Source organism: Populus alba, chromosome 11 (assembly GCF_005239225.2).
Source record: "Populus alba chromosome 11, ASM523922v2, whole genome shotgun sequence".
Classification (NCBI taxonomy): Eukaryota; Viridiplantae; Streptophyta; class Magnoliopsida; order Malpighiales; family Salicaceae; genus Populus; species Populus alba.
Window position 1 is genome coordinate 3130261 of NC_133294.1, and position 22657 is coordinate 3152917.

Below are 22657 nucleotides of genomic sequence, written 5' to 3' on the forward strand. Positions count from 1 at the left end.
AGAAAATCAAAAAACATTTAACCGAAAAATCGAAATCAAAAAAAAAATTGATTAAACCGATTAGAATATTTCAAAAATCCCGAATACGGTTTGGTTTTTCGGTTTATAATGCAGAACCGGTTACACCTGGAATACTTTTAGCACTTGATTCTTGCATCAGGAGAGAATGGGTTGGGAAAATCAACAGAGCATGCCATGATATAGCTCCAACAACCAACCATTAAAAAGTCCAAGTGGTCAGAACTTTGTGGCTTTCGCGTCTCCTAGAACAACTGTTGCTGTAAAAAACCAGGGAAATGAAAACACATTCCAAGATCCTCATAATGTTTGAGGTCATGGGTGACAGTATATGAAAACTGATTCAATTGCATCGATCATTAATCGAAATCATGAACGGATTGCGTCTTTTAATTCAGGATAACATTAAATTAAAGCAGGTTGTGTGTCATTGATTTGATAGTTTAAACCAAATCATGATTGGAAAAAAAAAACAATGAAGAAATCATGAGTTTTTTTTTTTTTTTTTTTTGTTATAATGTTTTCTTATCAGTACACTTAACTGAAAGAAAATTAAGAGTTCACAACCAAGCATTCTAGTCTTATGCTATGTATAGTTTCATAAAGAGATACAACTTACCTATCTCCTAGAACCATTCCAGCTAAATCAGCCACTTCCTTTAAAGCAATCCTCCACCCATTCACCCGCTCCATCTCCTTGTTGAAGCTCTTTTCATGTTCCACAAATGCTGCAGAGAAGCTCCCTGTTTTGACGTCTGACTTGGGATGGATCCACATCATAGAATAACTGGCAAAACTATGCAGTCAGCATTCCTCTTACGTTCCATGATCATTACAAGTTTCATCGAGGCACCATATCGACGAAGCATAGTCTTTGGAGAACACGATTATCGATATTTTTGATTGTTGTATTGCCTTCTGGAGCTCGAAATCTATATTCTCGTCCTCTCCGAATTTCATTATCATCTCTAAATGTGTGAATCCCTGCTTGAACCAGAGCCGTGTAGAGGTGATCGGTAAAGTTCTTGCGGGTGTCTTCACCCTCTAAAAACTCAAAGAACACTTGATATTTTACAATTAGGAAACCGTGAAGAGTAGGATTCTTGATATTTCCCAGCAGCCATTTCGAGTCTAGCAAAGATAAAGACTTTTCAAAGATCTGAACAAAATAAAAACAGTTTTCAAGATCGACAGCACACCAATAAGTTGAAGTGTTCATGTATTATTATCTTACTTTATCTTTAAAAACAGTTTTCAAGTTAATTCCCTTCAATCAAATCCTCCATGCCCTTTCAGAAAAATATCTGTACATATGATAAATCTCTATGCTGAACCCAACGAAATTGGGTTGATGAGATCATCAATAATTAGTTTCTAACAGTGAATTAATTTAAGTGATTCTAAAAGAGATAAGAGAGAGAGAGAGTACCTGTAATCTTTTACTTGTAAGACCATCTCCTGGAGAAAATGTTTATTTTGAAGAATTTAATTGATATAATAATATTTTAAATAGTAATAAATATATTGTTTTATTTTTTTTAATAAGTTTGATGTTATTTTCTTTTATATAGTTATATTTAATTGGTTTATTTTTTTTGTGGTTTTATTTTGTTGGTTTTGATATTTTTTAAAAGATATGTAAGAATAATATTTGTGGGAAAGGAAAAACATTTTTTATAATATTTTTTAAAAAAATATGTAAAATAAACATAAAAAAACTAAAATAATATTACGTTGGAGATGCTATGAAGTCAGCCTTAGAAGTTCGCTGTGGTATAATTACCAAAAGGGACATTACACACACACACAACACATAATCCCTCCCATCACTCACAAACGGTTCTTCTTTCTTCACCCACCAGTAAGAAAAAGGCACGTGGAGGATAAGGCTCTCCATATCTGACTTGGAAAGTTTACTAGGGCCTGTAATTCTAGTTGCCATCATTTGAATCTGCTGAAAGTAAAGTAGATTTATGAAGAATTAATCGAAAAACAAAGCAATTGGTTTAAATTAAAATAAATTAGTCAACTAGTATAATTTTTTTTATTAGTGTTTCATTTTAAATCAATTTAATTTCTTGTTTATTTAGAATTTATTCATTTAAATAATTTAATTTCTCATATATAAAAAACTCGTGAATTAGATTTTATATAAAAACATAAAAAATATATTAATTTAAAATAAAAAATTTTAATTTTTTTAAAAAACACATGATACCAAGCACATCCTATATTTGTAATTGGACCAGTCTACAACTGGGCCCAAGACATGGGCATGGTTTTAAAATTGAGAGAGAAAGGGTGGATTGTAAATTTAAGACAAGTCATCCTCTCTCTATGGTATGGAACGTTTCCGCGTGAGGAAAATTTTGCATGGAAAGTTTTGGTGCCGGGAATTGATGGCTATTGACATCGTGAAGTTAGAAAAATCTAATTAAGAGGAGAAGTTTATGGCAAAATACTTTATTAGAAAAATCTAATTAGAAAAATCTAATTAAGACAAGTCATCACATCATTTCGCCAAAAATTCTATCGAAAAATTAAGGGGTAAGAAACCCAGGCGATAAGGATTGCATAATGACATAACAGAAAACCATGTGAATAGATCAAAGCCACATATCCACTGGATATTTTGAATGACAAGTACTCTACAAACTCTTTCTAAAGTAGCCACTCCTGTTCTTCCTTCTCATTTTCATCATATTCAAGGACAATGTGGAATCTGTTGCCCTAAAGTTGTATCTGTTCCATCAAAGCAGAATTTATAAAATGAGCAAAGGGAAAATTTTCTAGATATACAAGAACAAAAACGTAGAGTTTAAATAAAGCAGAACTTATAAAATGAACAACGGAGATCAAGAATTTTAAATTTTGGAATAAAGCAGACTGTGAAAACAGTATACAACAAGTCGGTTGTATAAAGCAGACTGTGAAAACACTTGAAATCGGTTGCTGTCCATTGAAAAATAAGAGAGACTAGATACATACAAGCTTTGGTTTGGATTGGATAAAGAGCCACAAGCTTCTCTAAGCAGAAGTGCTTTGGTTTGGATCGTGTAAAAACCCAACCCTTTTATTTTAATTTATTATTATTTTTCTTAAAAAAATAAATAAATGAAATAAATGAAGAATAAATTAAAATTTAGGTTAACAGCAAGTAGAAGTTTTGGGATTTAATTAAACTTTGTGTTAGTTTTATTAACCAAATTAAGAATTTAATTGAGGAATTGATAAGTTTGGGACTTAATTGAACTTCAAATTAGTTAATTAATGAAATCAGGAGCTCCATCTCCTTCTTGAAGCGCTTTTCATGATCCACAAATGCTGCAGCAAAGCTCCCTGTTTGATTTCTGACTTCAGACGGATCCACATCATAGAAGACCGGCAAAATTATGCAGTCAGTATTCCTCTTACGTTCCATGATCATTACAAGTTCATCCAGGCACCACCGCGACAAAGCATATGCTTTGGAGAACACGATTATCGATATTTTTTATTGTTGTATTGCCTGTTGGAGCTCTGACTTTATATTTTCTCCTCTCCCAATTTCATCATCGTCTCTAAATGTGTGAATCTCTGCTTGAACCAGGGCTGTGTAGAGGTGATCGGTAAAGTTCTTGCGGGTGTCTTCACCTCTAAAACTCTAGAACACTTGATATTTACAACTAGAGAACCGTGAAAATGAGGATTCTTGATATTTACAACCAATCCCATAGAGTATATCAAAGGCAGAACTGTGGGAGCCATATTCTTGCAACCATAAGTTGATATGTTTTCCTAGAGGATCTCTTCCAATGAAATAAAGGGGGATATGAAATATTTTATGATCCAATTTCTTTGAGACCTTGTCGACAATAGATTGGACAATGTGTGCCTCATGCCTGCATCAAAAAGAAAATGCAACATATGATAATTAGCAAGTCTCTCTATAAAGTTTCAAAATCTTAGTGTCTTGGAAAAAAGAAATTAAACCAGGCTGTGCGTCAATGATTGAAACCGAAAATGGAATAATGTAGAAATCATTGCTTTTTTCAGGTAACTAAGAACGAAAATATCAGAAAATGAGAAAAACAAGTTTTTTTATTTTTATTTTTATTTTTCTTTAATGTTCACTGAGTTGTGAGTGGTACAGTTTTTTCTAAATTGAAGAGGTAATATCAGTCATTGTCTAAATGCTTTACTACAAACCTGAAAAAATTAAGAGTTCACTAGCAGCATTCTAGTCTTATGTTATGTGTAATTTCATTCAGAAATACAACTTACCCATCTCCTAAAACCATTCCTCCTTGAAACGCTTTTCATGATCCAATAATGCTACAGCGACTTCAGATGGATCCACATCATAGAATACTAGCAAAACTATGCAGTCAATATTCCTCTTGCACTTCATGATCATTACAAGTTCATCGAAGCACCACCTTGACGAAGCATAATTCAATAATTATTTTTTTATTTTTTATTTTTTAATTTTATCCTTTAACATATGATTGTCTAAAATTGAGATTCATATTTTTTTTTATAAGGTTGTTACATTCTCATTTGATTTTTTTTCTTCGTTACCAAATACTATGAGGATATATTTGTTATCAAATACTATGAGGATATATTTATGTAATATTGGTAAGCATTTTTTTTTTAGTTGATCATTGTGAATTTCTTTAATTATTAGTTTGTTTTGTTTATTGTTGTTCTCAATTTTTTTAATTATATTATTAAATTAATTATATTTATTGAATTAAGGCAACTTAACAACCTATGTCTTTAATTATTTTTATTTAAAAAAAAAAAACACTACCATCACCTCAACATCTTTTTTATATTAAAAAAACTTTGCCCTACTAGTAATAAAGTTCAGGTAAATAATCTAGTTTAAGCTAATCACGTGGCCACAAAGCCCCACTGGGATTCAATATTCAATATTCATTCGATGGTGTGTATGGTAGGCTAGACATGTGAAGCCCATTAATTGATTCTGTCCATATTATTTATGTTAACCCGACCCGGTTGTGCTTTTTGAAGGTCCACCAGGCTTGAACCGAGGTCTCATAGGCAGTCAAAGTTGTTGGCTACTGTAGAAAATTTTAGGATTTCCACTTTTGTTATTAAATTTTAATTCTATCTTTTCATTTGATAATTTTCAATTAAAATTAAATTTTAAATTTCTAATTTTGATGATTATTATTTTTTTATTTTTTACAATAAAAATATCCATATTAATTTATTGTGAAAACTTTAATACAATCAAATCAATTTTTAATTAAAATGAAATATATTCAAATTATAAAATTCTTTCAACTATATTTTCAAGACATTCTCAAATATTTTTAACTGCAAGTGAACTTGTCTCGAGAGGATATATGTAGAAACAAAAAAACAATTACAAATAAAATTTCATCATATATTATTTTTACATAAAAAAAATGAAATAAAATAGATAAAATAATATGAAAAAGAACTGGTTCTTCACATATATTTTGGTCAATAAAAGAAGGTTGACATATAAAATAAAATATTTAATATATCTTATTATAATAATGCAAGATTCTATAAATAAAAATTAATTAATAAAGTAATATCATATGATATTAAAAAAGAATATGAAAGCTATTATAAATATTTTATAAATAAAAGATCTCTAGACAAAGAAAGGAGGAAGATTAATAGAGATACAAAACTCTTCAAGATAAGCTTTTGAAGGAAAAAAAAAAAAAACTCTTTCAAAAGCTTTGGAGCTTTTTTTTCATTTTACGGTTGAAATCTAAAAAAGCAAACCTCTACTAGTTGACGTCTAATATAATACAAGTTCTAGACCTTTCTTTGCAAAATACCACCAAGCGAAATTGCCAGCAGGCCGAGCACTGTATTTACCGTATTTACCATGGAAAGCACAATAATAATTTCTAAAAATACGAGAAGCTATTTCTACTTTGGCTACGTGTGCTGCATCATCATCATCATCATCATCCCTACTGTTGTGGGCATTGATAACTTCATCCTTTGATTGGATATCATCATCCTTTCCTTTCTCTTCATGCAACCACTGTACACCAATCGCCTTTACTTGAATAGCTAGATCATGTGGAAGCACTGAAATACTCACGTCATCACCATCATCAAATGTAGGATCACCGACCCCTAATTTCCCGTGCATTAGCGATTGGATTTCACGAACCCCGCGCTTGTAACGAATAGGGAGGAGATAGGCTTGACAAAGGGGTGAGGGAGGACCTGAAATCTCGATGGCTGTATTTGAGCACTAACCGTTTTCATTATTCTGAACATGTGAGAGTCAAACAATTGGATTAATTCTTGCTTCATCCAATCTTGGAACTCGACAAATTGTTCACAACCATCGGTTTTAGTCCAAACGGTTAGATTTGCAAGTCTTTGCAGTGAATAGCAAAAGGACACATCTAACAGCCGCAAATGGGATGGAAGCTCTGGGAGTGCCTGAAGCATTTTGCAATTTCTTAAATATAGGAAATCGAGTAGACCAAGACCCTTGATGCTTTCTGGAAGAGAACGCATTGTTGTTCCACTTAAATCTAGTCTCGTCAAGGAGCGTGGCAGTGCAAACGAGGTAAATCTCAACATTTTCCTCGTTGAAAACCTAGAGGGAAAGAATAGCTTCAATGGAAGAGATGTAATGAATGATGTACTTGCAACAATTCATCACTTTGAAAACAGCTTGCACCCTGATGATGCTCTAACTCCATATTCAGGCTGTCAAGATTTGAGCAACCACCTAAAACCAGCTCCTGAAGTGAATTCAATCTACTCATTTCTTCTGGAAGCTCCATAAGACTTGTACAATTTCTTAGATTTAAAATCAACAATCTTTGTAAATCACCAATAGATTCGTGAATTTGAACCAAACGGATGCAGTCTTCAAGTATTAGCTTTTCAAGGGCTGGGAGACCCGAGAAGTCTGGGGTTCTAATGAGATCACGAGAGTGACGGAGATCAAGAACTTTCAATTTTGGAAGAAACTGTGAAAATACATGAATTTAATTGTTATCAATTGAAAACGAGAGAGATAGCTGTAGAGAGAGACTCGATAAATACCAGTTTGCCTTTCCAAGCATCAATTAGACAACTTCTAGATAGATCAAGAACCACCAGCTTCTCCAAGCATACGTGATTTGGTATGGATCTCAAAGACAATCCATGCCAACACAACCATATCAAATTCTTGGGAAAGTGTTCAAAACTTCCATGAAAATTAGTATAGTTTAGTTGGAGAAATTTTACATCTTTCATCTTTCTAAAAGCATCCATGCTAAGGATAGGAAACAAACTTGTTTGGCCAGATTGTAATTTTCCCTCATCGGAAAAATCAGAAAGCAATTGTTGAAAGAAGTTAAGCCTGCGGCGCTTGCGGCGAACCATTAAATCAGTACAGACAACCTCCGCATTATTATCTTTCATTAATGCATGCATATCAAGGGTAAGGCCACGCAATTTTTCAGCATCCTGCATTAAAAAATATTAAAAGTACATGAGAAAGGAATGAACATGTTAGGGCACCACACAAACCATTTAAGCAGACATATAAAAAATTTGAGCTACTTACAGTAGTTCCTTTCAAAATTGTAAAAGCATCCTCGTGACGCCATATTCTTTGACATTTGGTTGATTGTTGACGAGCAATTTCCTTCCCATATCTCTTACTAGTTGATGCATCCACAACTTTGATCATTGTTGATTTCAACAAGACATCTATCGATGAGATTGTCAATCCCATATTTGCACCTTTATCGAGCCCATCTAGTATCCTAACTACATCATCCACATCCATTCCATTGAAGAAACATGCGATATCAAGGAATAAGATCTTCAGATAATCACCATCAAGAAAGTCATAACTTATTCGAAGAACCTTTTGAACTTCAAAATTAGGAATCACTTCCAATTGTTTGTAATGCGCTTTCCCATATCTCTCTTCCTTTTCCGGACAATGAAGAGCCAATAACTTGAAGAGCTAATGGAAGTCCATTACAATGATGTACTATTCTCCAAGAGTCTTCTACAAAACCATCAACAGGGTAAGCTCTTCCAAAGGCATTCCAACTGAAAAGCTCAAGCGATTTTTTGTTATCCAAAGGTTCGACTTTGCACTCGAACCACTCAATATCATTAGCTGAAAACAGACCCTTATTTCTGGTTGTTACAATGATTTTACTTCCTTTACAAAGCCAATTTTGCATGCCAATGATTTTATTGAATTGGTCCCTTTTGTCCACATCATCTAGAACAATAAGAGTTCTTCTGCAACATATTGCATCCTTAATTTTTTAGAATTCCTTCATCTTCATCATTTATCTCAACAGTCTTGTTTAGGATGTCAAAAAGAAGTTGGCTCTGTAGGCAAACTATATCCTTCGACCTAAAATTTGATAGAAAGCTCTTGCCTTCAAATTTATAGAAGTTCTGGTTAAAAACACTCTTAGCTATGGCTGTCTTTCCAACTCCACCAATTCCATAGAGTAAAAGCAATGGCAGCACCATGGGATCCATCTTGCAACCATGAGTTGATATATTGTACCAGAGGATCTCTTCCAATGAAATGAAGGGGGGAATAAAATATTTTTGGATCCAAATTCTTTGAGATATTCTCCACAATAGATTGGACAAACTGTGCCTCGTACCTACATCAGAAGGTAAAATACAACGTAGGATAATAAGTAGCCTCTCTATAAAGGATAGAAATAAACAACATTTAGCTAAGAAATTAAAGCAGGTTGCGTGTCAATGATTGATTGATAGTTAATTTTGTAGGTGCATTATCACCCCTTATTAAAACCAAATCAAGATTGGAAAAAAAAAAACAATGAAGAAATCATAAGTATTTTATTTTATTTTTTCTTATATGTTTTCTTATCAGTATACTTAACTGAAAGAAATTAAGAGTTCACGACCAAACATTCTAGTCTTATGCTCTGTGTAGTTTCATAAAGAGATACAACTTACCCATCTCCTAAATCCATTCCAGCTAAATCAGCCACTTCCTTCAAAGCAATTCTCCACCTATTCACCCGCTCCATCTCCTCGTTGAAGCTCTTTTCATGTTCCACAAATGCTGCAGCGAAGCTCCCTGTTTGACGTCCGACTTGGGATGGATCCACATGATAGAATACTGGCACAACTATGCAGTCAGCGTTCCTCTTACGTTCCATGATCTTTACAAGTTCATCGAGGCACCATCTCGACCAAGCATAGTTTTTGGAGAACACGATTATCGTTATTTTTTATTGCTGTATTGCTTTCTGGAGCTCCAGTTGTATATTCTTTCCTCTCCGAATTTCATCATCTTCTCTAAATGTGTGAAACCCTGCATCAACCAGGGCCTTGTAGAGGTGATCGGTAAAGTTCTTGCGGGTGTCTTCACCTCTAAAACTCAAGAACACTTGATATTTACAATAAGAAAACCGTGAAGAGTAGGATTCTTGATATTTCCCAGCAGCCATTTCAAGTCTAGCGAAGATAAGACTTTTCAAAGATCTGAACCAAAAAAAATAGGAGTTGCAGGATTCAAGCCGATAGTTCAAGATCGATAGCACACCAATAAGCTGAAGTATTCATATATTATTATCCTACTTTTTCTGTAAAACAAAGTGATAGAAAAATATTTGTACATTTGATAAATCTCTATGCTGAACCAACAAAATCGGTTGATGAGACCATCAGTAATTAGTTTCTAACAGTGAATTAATTTAAGTGATTCTCAGTTACAGCAGAGTTACATTCCACAATATAACATAATACTAAAAGAGATAAGAGAGAGAGAGAGTACCTGAATCTTCACTCTCCCTTCGCTTGATGTTCTCTTATCAGTTCATCAATTTTATGCTTTTAAGGTTGTGATTGAAAGTGTTGTTATTTTTTTTAAAGGGATATTTTTTTATAAATAATTAAAATAATTTTTTTTATTTTAAAAATATTATTTTTGATATAAGGGTATTAAAATAATTTTAAATATTAAAAAAATAATTTTAAATAAAAAAGTTTTTAAAATTTTTAAAAAATACAAGTTATACTACGTTGCCAGACAATTCTTAATATAAACCTTACAAGTCTGGGGTATGGGCCATTTCCGCTTTAGGACCATTTTTTTTTCTTCTAATTTTCTCAAAATTCAAATCATTTATCACGCGTAGAGTATAATTACCAAAAGGGACATTAGAGACACTCATACGAACACAATTAGGGTATGCTGGGTATTGCGGTTTGAAAGTATTTTAAAAAAAATTTAAATTTTTTTTTTTTAAAATTAATATATTTTTGATGTTTTCAAATTATTTTGATGTGTTAATATAAAAAATAATTTTAAAAAAATAAAAAAACATTATTTTAATGTGTTTTGGAATGAAAAGCATTTTAAAAAGCAATTGTTACAAACACTCTTAAACACGCTTCGAAATAAATTCTGGGTAGTTGCGTTATTCAATTAACTTAAGTCAATTATTTTATAAAAATAAAAATAATTTTACTTTTTATTTTAAAAATAATTTTTTGATATTGATCCTATCGGGAGTTAGCAAGGTTTAGTTAAATTAATATTTTTTATTTAATTTAAATTTAATTCATAAAAAATCTAATTCACGAGTTTTTTTATATCCAGGAACAAACCATTAAACATCTCAAATTCCATCGTATTCATACCTGCCATTGCCAATGATTCAAAAGACGCGGAACTCTGCTGTCTTGTTAAAACGATACGTCTCCGATATATCCTCAGACGAAGTCTACAACTGGGCCCAAGACATGGGCGAATGGTTTTAAAATTGAGAGAGAAAGGGTGGATTGTAATTTTAAGACAAGTCATCCTTACAAGTCCACTCTCTATGGTATGGAACGTTTCCGCGTGAGGAATTTTCCATGGCTAATTAATGCCGGAAGCAGAAAGTCGGAATGTCTAGGCTTGACCAGTTATGCATGGAAAAATTTGGTGCCGGGAATTGATGGCTATTGACATCCTGAAGTAAGATTATTTTTTAAAAAACCTTTTCTATTAATACATATATTTAATGGGCAGCCTTTATTATGTTTCAAATTGTATATTAATTAGCCAAATTGCATGTAAATGAGTTTATTCTGAACAAGTCAACTGGGCCCAAGACATGGGCGAATGGTTTTAAAATTGAGAGAGAAAGGGTGGATTGTAATTTTAAGACAAGTCATCCCTACAAGTCCACTCTCTCTCTATGGTATGGAACGTCTCCGCGTGAGGAATTTTCCATGGCTAATGGCGGAAGCAGAAAGTCGGAATGTCTAGGCTTGACCAGTTATGCATGGAAAATTTTGGTGCCGGGAGTTGACGGCTAATGACCTGGTGAAGTAAGAAAAAAGTCAGAAAATAAATTCCACAAGTTGATGGCTAGTGGTGACATCCTGAAGTAAGAATCTTTTGTTTCTAATTAAGAGGAGAAGATGATGGCTATTAACATCATTTCTGTTTCTCTCTTTTTTCTCAAATCTTTTGCTTCTGTTTTGCCATCCTGAAGCTAGAAAATATTTCAATAACATAATATTAAATCCCTAAATTTTATATCTGTTTGCCATTAATTTCTCCTAGTTTTCCATTACGTCTATTTGCCTTTTTCTAAAATATCTCCTCTATATTCCAATCAGCTTCTCTGAACTCACATGCTTTTATAAATGTTTTTTTTTTTTTTTCTCATAAGACATCGTTAGTAGACCAATCAACAACAGGTCAATTAATTTTATAATAAATATTGTCTTCGGTTTAGACCAAAACGTATTGTATTAAATGTCTTTCAAGTACTTGAGCAAAGAAATCTGATCATACTAAAAACAAATGGGGATTGCTTTCAATTTACTCCTAACATTTAGGACTAATGCATCATTTCTTTTATTTTAGACTGAAAATATTTTTAAAAGTTATGAAAAATTTAGAAATATCATATTATTTGCTGATTATATCAAATTTGGTCTTCAAACTTTAATATATATATATATATATATTATTTTGAATATTTTTTTCAATTTCATCCCTTAGAAATTTGATTTTTATATTAAATTTGATCTTTATTTTTATAATTATTATTTGTTTTTTCCCTTACCATTTTTAATTGAAAATTTTTTTTATCTATCAAATTTGATCCTCATTCTTTTGATTGTTACTTATTTTATTTGAAAATAATTTATGAAATGATAATTATTATTATTTTAATTTCTTCATCTTTTCAATTTTTTTATTTATTATATTTGATCTCTATTATTTGATTATTATTTATTTATTTGAGATAATTTATGAAATTATATTTTTTAACAATTTCAATTCTCATTCAACTTCTAAATTTGTAAGATTTGTTTCCTCATTGTTTTAATAAACTTGAAAAAAATAAAACATTAATAAGTTATTTTCCAGCTTATTTTCCATAACATAACCAAACACTACAAAGTGTTTTCCAACTTATTTTCTATTACACTACCAAACATCAAAACATAATTTACTTTCCTGGAATTTACTTTCCCAAAATTCACTTTCAAAAAGGAAACTACTTTCCAGCAAACAAACGGGCCTTAAAAAAATTTAATAAGTGAAAGTCAATTTTGGTCCCTATTTTCTTGTTATTTCACAAACAAACCCTCAATTGGTCACAATCTTTAATAATCTTTTCAATTATGCCACTTGATTTCTTTGATTGAGCACTTAGTGTCTTTTACAGTATGATCATTGGTCTTGATATTCTTTAATTTCATCCTCAATTGCCCTTTTATACTTTTAATTTTTTTGATTTCACCATTGATTAAATTAATTTGCCTCTCAAAACGTCAACACCCATTCATTTTAGTCTTTGAACCTTTAATTATTGCAATCTTGACACAAATTGACTCTCAAACTTTTTTTCCTTCAATTAAGTCCCTAGTTGCATTAGTTAACATAAACCAAATTTCAATTAAGTCCCTAGACTTATTGATTCTTTCTAATTTCTAACAAATTGACTTCTAAACTTTATTTTTCTTTCATTTTAGCTCCTGTTCAAGCCACTTAAACCTTTTTAAAGTTCAATTAGGTTTTTTTATTTTTTAATTTAATTGAAAAAAAAATTGAAAAAAAAAACTAAATATAACAAAATTTTCTCATATGAAAAAAAATTCAAACAATTAAGAAAATAAATTTAAAAAAAAAACACACAAAACTTAGAGAAGAAATAGGAGAATTCTTACCTTATATTAGTTGTGGGTTAATCTGAGAATATAAAAAAAATGACAAGTTATGAGTTAATTAACAAATAAAAAAATTAAACAAACCGAGGAGAAAAGAGAAGGAGAAGCCATACCTGTTAGAGAAAAGAGGGTCGTTGCTCGAGGAGAGAATGAGAGAGAGAAGAGAAAGAAAGAGTGGGAGGTTGGTTGGCGAGATAAATAGCAGAAGAGGAAGAGAGAGAAAGAAAAAAGAGAGAAGTTGTGACATCCCCATTTTTATTCCGGGATAAATTCTCAATTTAACATGAAAATTAGGAATTTTTTTTTTTTTGCGTAACATATTAATAGGATGCTCTAATGAAATTAATTAGCAACAAACATTATCTAACGCACGCCACATGATTTTCGTATTATACAATAAAACATCCAACACATAAACAGCTTATTAAGTTAAGGATTGCATATTCGATTTCCTATCACTGAAAAGTTCTCTGCGATGTTTCTGATAAAGCAGGGTCACGATGGGGATGCGTTTGAAGTGGGATGATAATAAGAAATACACCTGTTGGGATGGGTTATGGTTGTGTTTCCAGCAACATCCTTCAAGAATGCTCGATTGGGGAGGAGCTTAGGCCTATTGTAGGCAGATCACTTAGTACTCGCCGCGTAATTGCTCGCCCAAGTATGCTATAACGTGAATTGTTTATCCAGGTGCTGTGAAGTGAAGCTCCCGAATCTGAGTCATATTTCTCATTCATTGCAAGGTGGTCTGGTGGGTGTGGTGATGTGTTTTTGGATTCTTTGCTAGAGGCGAGTATTTGGGTATGGAGTTGGAAGATGATTTCTTATTGTTTAGGCATAATAATTTAGCAAGCAAAGTCCCATACACAATAAATGGAAGAAAAAAAAAGAGACGGAAGTGGCAGGATCATCAACACAAGAGAGTGGTGGCAAGGGTCTCCGTTCACCCATTTGTTGATCCCCCTCAAAAAGTGCCTGCGTGCTTCTCTGGAGACAGATGTGAAAGACCCAAAAAAATTCTTATTTTGGGTTCTCCAAACGTTGTTCATGGAATAAAGTCCTTTACTTGTACCGATCAAAAAGTAACTTCCATAAATCTGCTGTTTTAAATCTGCAGCACTTCCACAATCCACACAATTGGTTGCCGTCTCTTGGTGATCTCCACAGGTGGTTCATGTCTATTTACTTCCATCCAGTCACATGTGCAGGTGCATGGGAGCTATAGTTAATTTGTTTATCTTTCTTTTCGCCTGTTCTTTCGCATAATATTGTATTGGACATTGTTTGCAAAATGAAAAGTACTTCTCATCAAGTTTGGTGCTTCATACAAGCACTTGAAGCTAAGGTCTTGGTTCGTTCTTAATGTTCGAAGAAAGAACCACACCTCACCAGGGCTCATTAAGAGAATGGAGAACCCAACAGAATTAAATAATGTCCAACTCCTTGGTTCTGTATCAGATCGGAGCATTTTTTGATTTCTTCCCTTTGCCTTCACCCCTGTGAAGTTAGAAAAATCTACAGAAGCTAACCAGTGCAACATAATTCGAGCTTTTCATACCTCCATCACTGCCAACAGAGCATGCCATGATATAGCTCCAACAGCCAACCATTAAAAAGTCCAAGTGGTCAGAACTTTGTGGCTTTCGCGTCTCCTAGAACAACTGTTGCTGTCAAAAACCAGGGAAATGAAAACACATTCCAAGATCCTCATAATGTTGATAAAAAAAGGGTCATAATGTTTGAGGTCATGGGTGACAGTGCAGTGCTGGTATATTGAAAAACTGATTCAATTGTATCGATCATTAATCAAAATCATGAACAGATTGCGTTTTTTGATTCAGGATAACGAGACTTTTCAAACCAAGATCTCAAAGTAACTGTTTTTTTATGAAAAGAAAGAGTCTCATAGGCAGTCAAAGTTGTTGGCTACAATAGAAAATTTTAGGATTTCCACTTTTGTTATTGAATTTTAATTCTATCTTTTAATTTGATAATTTTCAATTCAAAATTAATTTTTAAATTCTAATTTTTGATTATTATTATATTTATTTTTTATAATAAAATATCTATATTAATTTATTGTGAAAATTTAATAAAATCAATTTAAATTTTTAATTAAAATGAAATATATTCAAATTATAAAACCTTCTCAATTATATTTTAAAGACATGCCCATTTATTTTTTAACAAGTGAACTTATCTCGTGAGGGTATATATATAGAAAACAAAAAAAAATACTAATCAAATTTCATAATGTTGTTATTTTTATTTTTACATAAAAAAGATAAAATAAAATAGATAAAATAACATGAAAAAATAGATCTTTGCATATATTTTGGTCAATAGAAAATTGACACAAAAATAAGATATCTTATTATAAATATAAGATTTTATAAATAAAATTAATTAATAAAATAATATCATATTACATTTTTTTAATATGAAAACCCTTATAAATATTTATAAATAAAAGATCTCATGCTAGACAAAGAAAGGAGGAAGATTACTAGAGACAAAACTATTTCATGATAAGCTTTTTCAATAAAAAAAGAAAAAACTATTTCAAAAGCTTTCCAGCTTTTTTTTCATTTTACGGTTGAAATCTAAAAAAGCAAACCTCTACTTTAATGAAGCCTAAAAGAATACAAGTTCTAGACCCCTTCTTTGCAAAATTCCAAAAAGTGAAATTGCCAGCCCTGTGTTTACCAAGGAAAGCACAATTATAATTTCTGAAGTATATGAGAAGCTATTTCTACTTTGGCTACGTGTGCTGCATCACCATCATCATCATCGCTACTGTTGGGGGCAGTGATAACTTCATCCTTTCCTTCCTCTTCATGCAACCATTGTACACCAACGGTCCTTATTTGGATAGCTGGACCATGTGGACGCACTGAAATACTCACGTCATCACCATTATCAAATGTAGGATCATCGCCCCCTAATTTCCTGTGGCTTAGCATTTTGGATTTTCACGAAACATCACGCTTGTATCTCATAGGGAAGACAAAGGCTTTACAAAGCAAGGATCGACCACTGGTATTGTTTTCTGATTTTCAATATAAACATAACAATAGCCATGGTATGCTGACATCACACAACTTGTGAACAGATTAAAGCCACATATCCGGTGTGCAGGAGGAGGTGAAGATATTTTGAATGAAAAGGTATCTACAAAACTCATTCTGAATTAGCCATTTATCCCTTTCCTCCTCCTCATGAAACCCCCTTAACATCTCATCTTTATCAAATACAGATGCGACAACGTTGAATATGCCATCCAGAAATGCTATCTGTACCACCAAAAACAATGTTTTACAAAATAAGCAAAAGAAAGTATTCAAATGTAGATTTCCAAAACAATAAAATGGGTGAGGGAGGACCTGAAAATCTCGATGTCTGTATTTGAGCACTAACTGTCCATTATTCTGAACATGTGAGAGTCAAACTTTTGGATTAATTCTTGCTTTATCCGATCTTGGAACTCGAGTAAGTAATCACAACCATCTACTTCAGTCCAATTGTTTGGATTTGCAAGTTTTGGCAGTGAATAGCAAAAGGACACATCTAACGAATCAAATGGGATGGAAGCCTTGGGAGTGCCTGAAGCATTTTGCAATTTCTTTAAATATAGGTGTCTGAGTAGACCAAGATCCTTGATGCTTTCCGGAAGAAAACGAATTGGAGTTCCACTTAAATCTAGACTCTCAAGAAGCGTGGCAGTGAAAACAAGGTAAATCTCAACATTTTCCTCATTGAAAACCTAGAGGGAAAGAATAGCTTCAAATGGAAGAGATGAAATGAATGATGTACTTGCAACAATTCCATCACTTTGAAGCAAATTGCGTCCCTGATGATGCTCTAGCTCCATATTCAGGCTGTTAAGATTTGAGCAACCATCTAAATCCAGCTCTTGAAGTGAATTCAATCTACTCATTTCTTCTGGAAGCTCCATAAGACTTGTACAATTTCTTAGATTTAAGATCAACAATCTTTGTAAATCACCAATAGATCCGTGAACTTGAACCAAACGGATGCAGTCTACAAGTATTAGCTTTTTCAAGGGCTGGGAGACCCGAGAAGTCTGGGGTTCTAATGAGATCACGAGAGTGACGGAGATCAAGAATTTTTAATTTTGGAAGAAACTGTGAAAATACATGAATTTAGTTGTTATCAATTGAAACGAGAGAGAGAGCATAGAGAGACTCGATACATACTGGTTTGCCCTTCCAAGCATCAATTAGACAGCTTCTGGATAATCAAGAACCACCAGCTTCTCCAAGCATATGTGATTTGGTATGGAGCTCAAAGACAATCCATGCCAACTTAACCATATCAAATTCTTGGGAAAGTGCTCAAAACTTCCATGAAAATTAGTGCAGTTTTAGCTGGAGAAATTTTACATCTGTCATCTTTCTAAAAGCATCCGTGCTAAGGATGGGAAACAAACTTGTTTGGCTAGTTTGTAATTTTCCCCCATCAGAAAAAATTGGAAAGCCATTGTTGAAAGAAGTTAAGCCTGCGGCGCTTGTGACAAACCATTGAATCAGTACAGACAACTTCTGCATAATGATATTCCATTAATGCATGCATATCAATGGTAAGACCACGCAATTTTCAGCATCCTGCGTAATAATATTAAAAGTACATGAAAAAGGAAAGTTGATGAATGAATATGTCAAGGCACCACAAACCATTTAAGTAGACATTTAAAAAAAATTCAGCTACTTACAGTAGTTCTTGCAAAACTGTAAAAGCATCCCATGATGCCATATTCTTTGACATTTGGGTGATTTCTTGACGAGCAATTTCCCTACCCATATCTCTTACTAGTTGATGCATCCAACAACCTTTGATCACTGTTGATTTCAACAAGACATCTATCGATGAGATTGTCAATCCCAAATCTTGCACCTTTATCGAGCCCATCCAGTATCCTAACTACATCATCCACATCCATTCCATTGAAGAAACATGCGATATCAAGGAATAAGTTCTTCGGATAATCACCATCAAGATAGTCGTAACTTATTCGAAGAACCTTTTGAACTTCAAAATTAGGAATCATTTCCATTTGTTGTAATGCGCTTTCCCATATTTCTCTTCCTTTTCCGGACAATGAAGAGCCAAGAACTCCAAGAGCTAATGGAAGTCCATTACAATGATGTACTATTTCTCCAAGAGTCTTCTACAAAACCATCAACAGGGTAAGCTCTCCCAAAGGCATTCCAACTGAAAAGCTCAAGCGATTTTTTGTTATCCAAAGGTTCGACTTTGCACTCGAACCACTCAATATCATTAGCTGAAAACAGACCTTTATTTCTGGTTGTTACAATGATTTTACTTCCTTTACAAAGCCAATTTTGCATGCCAATGATTTTATTGAATTGGTCCCTTTTGTCCACATCATCTAGAACAATAAGAGTTCTTCTGCAACGTAATGCATCCTTAATCTTCAAAATTCCTTCATCTTCATCATTTATCTCATCAACAGTCTTTTTTAGGATGTCGGAAAGAAGTTGCCTCTGCAGGCAAACTATATGTTTTGATCTAAAATTTGACAGGAAGCTCTTTCCTTCAAATTTATTAAAGTTCTGGTTAAAAACACTCTTAGCTATGGCTGTCTTTCCCACTCCACCAATTCCATAGAGTAAAGCAATGGCAGCACCATGGGATCCATCTTGCAACCATGAGTTGATATATTGTACCATAGCATCTCTTCCAATGAAATGAAGGGGGACATGAAATATTTTTGGATCCAAATTCTTTGAGACATTCTCCACAATAGATTGGACAAACTGTGCCTCGTAACTACATCAAAACGTAAAGTACAATGTACGATAATTGCTAGTCTCTCTATAAAGGATAAAAATAGACAACATTTAGCTAAGAAATTAAAGCAGGTTGCATGTCAATGATTGATAGTTAAATTTGTAGGTGCGTTATCACCAAATCATGTTTGGAAAAAAAAAATAAACAAACAAACAAAAGAAGAAAGAAATTATTTTTTTTTCTTTTATGTTTTCTTATCGGTCTTCATTTAAATACTTAACTGAAAGAAATTAAGAGTTCACGACCAGCACTCTAGTCTTATGCTTTGTGTATTTTAATCAAGAGATGCAACTTACCCATCTCTTAAATCCTTTCCAGCTAAATCTGCAACTTCCTTCAAAGCAATCCTCCACCCCTTCACCCGCTCTATCTCCTCCTTGAAGCGCTTTTCTTGTTCCACAAATGCTGCAGCGAAGCTCCCTGTTTGATTTCTGACTTCAGATGGATTCACATGGTAGAATACCGGCAAAACTATGGAGGCGGCAGTCCTCTTATGTTCCATGATCTTCACAAGTTCATCGAGGCACCATCTCGACCGAGCATAGTCTTTCGAGAACACGATTATCGATATTTTCGATTCTTGTATTGCCTTCTGGAGCTCCAACTCTATATTCTCTCCTCTCCGAATCTCTTCATCATCTCTAAATGTGTGAAACCTCTGCTTGAACCAGGGCCCAGTAGAGGTGATCGGTAAAGTTCTTGCGGGTGTTCTTCACCTCTAAAACTCAAGAACACTTGATATTTACAATTAGAAAACCGAGAAGAGTAGGATTCTTGATATTTCTCAGCAGCCATTTCGAGTCTAGCAAAGATAAGACTTTACAAAGATCTGGACAAAAAAAGAAGGAATTGCAGGATTAAAGTCGATAGTTCAAGATCGACACAGCACACCAATAAGCTGAAGTGTTCATTTATTATTATCTTACTTTTTCTGTAAGACCAATTTTCAAGTTATTTCCCAGCAATCAACTCCTCCATGCCCTTTCAGAAAAATATTTGTAGATATGATAAATCTCTATGCTGAACCAAGAAAATCGGTTGATGAGATCATCACTAATTAGTTTCTAAAACAGTGAATTAATTTAAGTTACATTCCACAATATAACATTATACTAAAGAGATAAGAAAGAGAGTACCTGCAATCTTCACTTTCCCTTCGCTGATGTTCTCTTCGCTGATGTTGTCTTATCAGTCCATCAATTTTCTGCTTTTAAGTCAACCTCACAAGTCATTTCCGCGTTAGGACCATTTTTCTTTTTTTATTCTTTTTTTTTTATTTGCTCAAATCATTTATCACGCGTGGAGGGGAAGTTGCATGTTACATCTTTGTGTAGATTTCTTCCCCATGACTTTCCTGACCTTCTTGTTCTTTAGGATTTTTCTTCCCACATATATTAAGAGCACCCATGGGTCGGGCCAATCTTACATTAATTAACTATATATAATTAATGTGTATAATTTCTTTTACAGTGCTTTCTCTTACTTCCAGCGCAATATTCCTTTCTCTTTCTTTCTTTTGCGAAATCCAACACATCAAATTATGTTAAATTAAATTTTGAACCTGGCACTTAAAGTAGCACTTACCAAACATTAAGATCAAAATCAAGATAAAGGTAAAGTAAATTTGATATTTTTCTTTTGTATAAAGTAAATCTGATAAAGTTACCTGCAATCCTCACTTTCCCTTCGCTGATGTTCTCTTATCAGTTCATCAATTTTCTGCTTTTAAATCAACCTTGAAGGTCTCTGTGGTATGGGCCATTTCCGCGTTAAGACCTTTTTTTTTCTCTTTAATTTGCTTAGAAGAGCTCGTTTGGCTATGCGTTTGCGTTCGTGTTTCTTCAAAAACGCATGACAATACTATTTGGTTACAAATCGTCAAACAATTAAAACACTTGGGTCCCACCATTTACATGCGGCTGGAACATGATTTTTTAAAAGCAGCAAGATACTGCTTTTTACGAGTTTCAACAATGTTCACCAGTGAATTGCACTGTTCATGTGACTTTTTTTTTTTTTTTTTAGTGTTTTAATTTTTTTAACAGTTTTTTTTTAATAATTTTTTTTTAAAAAAACTAGTTTAGAGTGAATTAAATTTACTTACATTGTGATGTGAGCAATATTTTTTTTCCTGAAAAACTAGTATAAAATAAATTAAATTCATTTCAATTTTATACCTGATAATGTTTTATCTAATTTTATTACATGCTCACAAAATTATATAAAATTGTAGTTCTTATTGGCTGAATTTTGTATACATTGGAATTATAAATAATTTAATGGAATAATAAAAAATATTTTTATATAAAGTATTATTTATTTCATAATGTAATAGTAGTTAATTCTACCATATTTAAATTTAAAACCATCAATATTAATATATATTTTTTAAAATTATTTTATAACCTCAATTTCAAAAGCATTATTAACTAAACACATTAAACTATTTTTTCTTCAACCTCAATTTCAACCACAGTTTTAACTAAACATCCATTTTTTCAAACCAACCTCAACTAAACTACTTTTTATAAAATAATTTTTTTTCAAATCACAACCACAACAGCTACCGCAATACCAAACAGACTTAAGAGAAGCTATTTCTGCTTTTGATACAGGTACACATCACTATTGGGAAAGTGCTCATAACTTCCGTAGAACTTGTGTAATTTAGCTGGACAAAATTTTACATTTTGCATCTTTCTAAACGCATCCGTGCTGAGGACAAGAAACAAACTTGTTTGGTCAATTTGCACTTGTTCCCCCAAGAAAAACTCAGAAAGCCACTATTGAGAGAGGAGTGTAAATCAGTGCAAAGATCTCTGTATCATGTTGATCATTGCCTGGGCCAATTGGAGTGCATTCTAACTCATGTTTTATGTGCGTTCTTAGTCGTGTTTGATAATGGTTACCTTTGGTGCACCTGATCGGCAAATCGCCTGGAAATAGCTGCCCAGAATGCTTAGCACCTAACAAAATCGGAATTAGAGGAATTTGCTAGAGCAACAGAGGAGTAAGCAATCGAATTGTTCTGTGTTCATGTAGAAATTCTCATAAATGTGGTTTTGAGGTTGGGCTGCAATCAATTTGGAAAGATTTTGGTCCATGCGATGAGAGCATTCCTTCTGTACTATGTTAAGTTGCTTCATTTTTTTTCTTTCATTTTCCTTTGCAGTCATATTTGCTCTTGCTGTATTCATCTATCTGGAAGAGATGTTAGAGATGTGTGTCAACAGGCTGAACGATCATGGGCATCAAAGGTAACCAACTAAACATCTCATGTCCTCTCACATCGTATTGTTTACATGTCTTTGCATTCGCAGCATAATCGATAGATAATTCAAGGACAAGCAAGTAAAGATGGAGAACAAGGAAGTCTTCCACCTCTGGCAGAATACACCAAAAAGCTCCATGAATTGAAGGCTCTAGCTGGCATTGTATAGCAGAAAATTCAAGGTTCTAAGCATATCATCTCTACATGTTTCAGTCTTCCCCCTCTGGCAGAATACATCAACAAGCTCCATGAATTGAAGGAAGGCTCTAGCTAGCATTGTAGAGCAGAAAATTCAAGGTTCTAAGCATTTCATCTCTATATGTTTCAACCTCCCACCTCTGG

At 33.1% G+C, this 22657-nt stretch overlaps 1 long non-coding RNA gene and 2 pseudogenes across 1 annotated transcript in view; all 3 read right to left on the bottom strand.

Annotated features, from left to right (window-relative positions):
* LOC140956126 (uncharacterized) overlaps positions 1 to 22457 on the bottom strand; it is a 58377-nt gene extending 35920 nt beyond the window's left edge. The window contains exon 1 of the long non-coding RNA XR_012171190.1: positions 21954 to 22457. This is a non-coding gene — a long non-coding RNA (uncharacterized lncRNA). The remainder of the gene's footprint in view (positions 1 to 21953) is intronic.
* Positions 138 to 9194, bottom strand: LOC118036314 (uncharacterized; annotated as a pseudogene).
* LOC118036313 (disease resistance protein RUN1-like) lies at positions 15933 to 19669 on the bottom strand (annotated as a pseudogene).
* Positions 22458 to 22657: the final 200 nt, after the last annotated feature.